Genomic DNA, 5,123 nt, shown 5'->3' with positions numbered 1-5,123 from the left:
TTAGATTGGGCTGGTTGTTATGACACGCCAGTGTCCACAAGTGGTTTTTTCTTCATGCTTGGCAGTTCATGTATTTCATGGTTGAGCAAGAAGAAACCTACTCTGGTCACTTCCAATTGTGAGGCTGAGTACATGACAGTCTTCACAGCTACGGCTGAGTGTGTATGGCTTAGATGACTTATGCCTGATTGGGTGTTGGACAAGACATTTCCAACATCATCTACACTAACAGTCAGAGTGCATTGGTGTTTGCAAGGAACCCAGTTTTTCATGCTCGCACTAAGGACATTGAGGTGCATTACCACTATGTCAGGGAGAGGCTCTCAACAAGAGGGATTAGCTTAGCTTATGTGCCAACACAGGACAACCTTGCAAATCTTTTCGCAAATGCATTGTCAAAGCTTTTTGCAAAGATTTGGACTTTCTCCCCTTTGTGGACTGATCCTATCCTCAAGGCATGGCACTTCCCTTTACTCTTTGTGCCAGCCCTCGTTCACCGCATCACTCCCAGGGGGGATTTGTTACCATATACATGTGGTAGTGATGTGTGTGAACACACTAGGACCACCCGGGTATTTTTTCCCTCTTTAGGAGGTTTTTTCCCCCATGCATTGTATATACGCACATCACTATAGGGCTAACTATCTTTCCATTGCACACTAAGTAATACACTCGTTATTGTGCACCTTGAGCTTCCTTCGTCTTCTCCAAGCTGTGTGTGTTTCCCTACAACCCTAATTCCAACAAGATCAAACACGCATGCATCATACAAGCTAAGCATTTCTTTGTTTCCCTCGTCAGCTAGCAAGGTTGCGTGCTTTGTTTCTGCAAAGTTTGTAGCTGGAATGAACAGGATATCACCCACCTCCTGCAATTCAATTTTATATTTAGGTATTGTGCTTGCACTCCATAAACCTTCAAAAGTGATTTACAATATTTACCCCAACAAAGTGTTTTCTCCATCGAGGGTAGCACACATGCCACCAACTCAACCAACAATCCATATGTGACAAGTTACAGTCAAACACTTTTCTAGAATCCCACCAAGCTTGTATAGTCTTGTATAAGCTTGTTGCCTCTTCTTCGCTCCTTGAGCAACACCATATTTCACACAAATGCTTGTGTTCATCCCTGAAATTTTTATGCATGTATTGTGTGGTGTGAATATGAAAGCTCTAATCCCAATGAAATAAGCAACAGTGTTCCCTTCCTTCCATAACATTGCCAAGTCCTCCATTGAATATAGTTCGAACAGCTTTCTAGTTGGCACGAGTCTCATCAACCATGAATCCTCTAAAATTAGCTGGATGATTTTTTCTTTCTAATATCACCGAATTTGTCATTTCCTAGAACATGATGTGTGCTTGAGTGTCCTCTTCCTTCATTTTGCAGATTGCAATTGTTTGAATTTCCTGAATCTACACAAATCATTGACAAATCAAATCCACAATAGAACATAACAGTATCATCCAGTCGTCCAAGCCAGCCTTGCGCAGGATCGTAAACATGAGCTGCCATTATTGTCCACCCCACTACTCTACGGACGTGATCAAAGCAAACCCAACTTCTTCGCAAGTATCCATTCCCATCATGTTGCATTCTATTTACCAACTCAATATTAGATCCAGGCCCATCAATCGACATCTTCAAGACATGACAGGCCGTTTGTTGCGTTCTCTGGATTGCCAAGAAAAAGAATACCATGGAAAATATGTATCCACAATTGTTTTTCAATCAAATCAGTTGGGACTCTACACCGATTCCAATTTTTGTAGTAGTCACACCCTCATCTAGTGCCTAAACCTACAATTTATTTCACCAAAAAGTAGGTGAACCAGGCTACAAAGATGATTCATATAAAGAGAAGAAGAAAAAATAGTACTTTTGCGTATGGATCAATGGTCGCATCTCCTCCAGTACAAAGAGGATCTCTTTGCTATTTATTTGCTCCCCATTTTCTTGAACAACCACACCCATTACCATCTGCTTGGCAAGACTCAATTGTAAATTCCTAGATCTAGTTGTTGTTGACTCAGACAACACACAAGATACAAGCTCTCTCGTACGTTGAACTACAAAGCACAAAACTCCCTTTGCAATTGGATGATTGTGGCTTCCAATGTGGATAAATAGCCAAGTCCATTTATAATCGGTGAGTAAGTAATAGATAGCACATGAACACTCTCGTAGCATAACTGGGCTTTGACCACAGTGGAAGCATTTTAGTGTCCCACTGCTAGAGCTTAACATACTAATTCTCAATCGGACTTCCACTCATAGAATTGATTGAGCAAGAACTATTTTTGCAAATAAGATGTCATGCACATTTACTTCTCTTGATCATAGTTGGATACCTCATTCTAAAAAGAGTTGGTTTAACCCAACAATGGCCATTCTACTTTTGGTCCGTACCTAACATCTTAGGGACACCATCCAAAACAGCCTCCAACTCATAAACGTAGTCTCCATTGTATACTCGAGGGACTTCGGCCACCGTTTGCTTAACACTAGTTTTGTAATAGGACACTCAAGTGTCTTATAACACATTGAAATTTGTCTGCTTTTTACGCCGTTCAATTTTGGACAAACTGTAATGCAATTTTTTTTAAACACTACCTCATGCCTTGAAAATACACTTAGATTTTTTTACAGTTAAAAAATACATCCCAAATGAGGCCAAATTGATTAATTGTTGCATCCAACACACGCAAAAAGCTTTTCAAATGTATGTTTGATGGGGATTCTATAGTGTATATGCTTTCATGGGATTCCATATGAAGCTACATCATTCGTAAAGAACACATGGTAGTTGATGCTGACACTGCAATTGATTTTGATGATGGTGATGATATCTCTTTGGCTGAATTTTTGGCAAGTAAGAAGAGGGAATATGGATGCTCTAATGTATGCCCTTCTATGGATCTACCTATTGTTCATGATGTGGTTGCCACAGCATGTGATGAGGATTGCATGATGCAAGCTATGGACTCAATGGATGACGCTCTTACCATGCATGTAATGTCTACTCATGTGGAAACTATGTATGATGAACAATCATATGCAGAGGGTCAATGCTTGTCAACACATGCTCCAATTGAGATTAGGAGGGGTCTTCCTCCAAAGCATAAAGTTTTTGGTAGAGGTCGGCCAAAGGCTCGACATACTGAGATGGAATTTGATTGCCATGCTACAAGTGAGGATGTTGAGCTTCATATTACTACACGCAAAGTTGGGACTAGCCATGCTCATGGTAAGGGATACAAGCTTGGCAAGAAGCACGGCAAAGTGCAAAAGCCTCTAAGAGCCGTCCATCAGATTTGCGAGAAGAAGATGATTCTGGTGATGAACATGCCTCTATTGAAGAGGAAGAGGAATGCGAGGATGAGCTTTTGGAGGCCAAAGGGCCAATTTCGAATGAAAGTGATGATGAGATTTATTTGTCTATCGTATGCATTCCAAAATGGAAAAGTGGTGACAACTTGCGAGTTGAGCCAGATGGGACGTTTAAGAAGCTTCCCTCCTTTGTGGATATTGCAGGCTCCGACTTGGGATAGATTCCAAGAGAGTTCACTAAAACTCAGCTCTTTCTAGCATTGTTTCCATTAGACTTGGTGGATATGATTGTACATGAAACAAATAGGTATGCATTGGAAAAGAGAGAACGAGCTTTATGTAAGCATGGCTCCACAAGAAGGTGGAGTGACCTTGATATACATGGATTTTTGCAGTTTCTTGGAGTGTCTCTTGGTATGGATTTGCAACATATGCCTGACAAAAATTATTATTGGAAAGGGGAGACATGTGGAGTGATGCACTATCCAAATTATGATGAGAAAATGGGTCAGACAGAGCAAATCAAACAATTTTTTCATGTAAGAGATAATGCGCAAAGGCCACTCATAAGAGGCACTAGAGAGCACAAGTTGTGGAGGTCTTGCCATTGGAAGAAAGATTGAATGCTATCTTCCAACTGCATTAAAATTGTGGGAAGAATGTAATTGTGGATGAGCGAACAATACCTTCCAAATGCAAGCTGAATCCTTGTAGGGTATAAAATCCCAAGAATCCACACAATTTGGCATACAGCTATGGAATTTATGCGACTCGGAGACTGGCTATAACCACTCATTTTGTGTGTATGACAAGTCACCATGCCAAGAGTTGTCGTATCATGTTGTTTCCATGCTTGTAAATGATTTGAGACAAAAAGGTCATTATGTATTCTTTGACAAATGGTTTACATCAGCCAAGCTCTTGATCCATTTGAAAAATGAGGGCTATGGGGCTACAGGTACATACATGACGAATAGGAAGAATTTTTCGGATGCAAGCATGTTGTATCTTGACCATTGTGAGTGTGGTTCATATTGTTTTGCATATGATGCAAAGATAGGTCTTCTTGCATGTAGTTGGATGAACAAAAATGTCATAATAATCAATATCCAATTCTCCTAAATGATTTTCTCATGTTAAGCTGATCATTTAATATGGGGAAGTGCCAGGGGAGAAAAGGCTAGAATATTGGTTAAGCTAGCAGACCGGCCACAGTAGGGATCCAAAGGAGGGAAAATAGGGATCCAAAGGGGGGACCATCTGCAAAAGAGGAATGTGCAACAATGGGCTTAAAAGACCCTACGGTTCAGCCCATTAAGACTTCCAAAATTCTAAGGTTCCAAAATTCGAAGGTTGTGTCCAAAGGTCATGGCTTAGGAAATTTGGATGCTTTGTGTGTGTCCCAAAAGTCTTCAACATCCCTACATAGGAGGGGGAAAGTCCTAGAAGTAGGAGATGAAAGAGAAACTCTCTCTCTCTCTCTCTCACACACACACACACACACAAGCTCCCTTTACACAAAGGGAATGAGGGACACATGTCAACCTTCTAGCCCAGATGCCCACAAGGTGTACTCAATTCCTATTGGATGACCTTAGAGGTGGACCGATGAGAAATAGGCTAGAGTAAATATAGTTTAATTAATTTAAAAACACTTAATAAAAGAACCGATAAGAATTCAGCTCTCTAGAAGACTATTGGACAGTCTCCCAAGGGGTCCAATGAGAATTCAGCAGCCCAATGGCTTTCCTGATTCCTATTGACCAGGAGGCAAAGGGGTCCAATGAGAG

The 5,123-nt window shown here is 40.8% G+C and overlaps 1 pseudogene; it reads left to right on the top strand.

The window, feature by feature from the left end:
* Positions 1–2,685: 2,685 nt before the first annotated feature.
* LOC147463525 (uncharacterized) lies at positions 2,686–3,591 on the top strand (annotated as a pseudogene).
* Positions 3,592–5,123: the final 1,532 nt, after the last annotated feature.

Source organism: Adiantum capillus-veneris, chromosome 2, assembly GCF_014529385.1.
Source record: "Adiantum capillus-veneris isolate H3 chromosome 2, ASM1452938v2, whole genome shotgun sequence".
Classification (NCBI taxonomy): domain Eukaryota; kingdom Viridiplantae; phylum Streptophyta; class Polypodiopsida; order Polypodiales; family Pteridaceae; genus Adiantum; species Adiantum capillus-veneris.
Note: the sequence above shows the minus strand (reverse complement) of the source record. Positions and strands in the feature narration are given on the sequence as shown.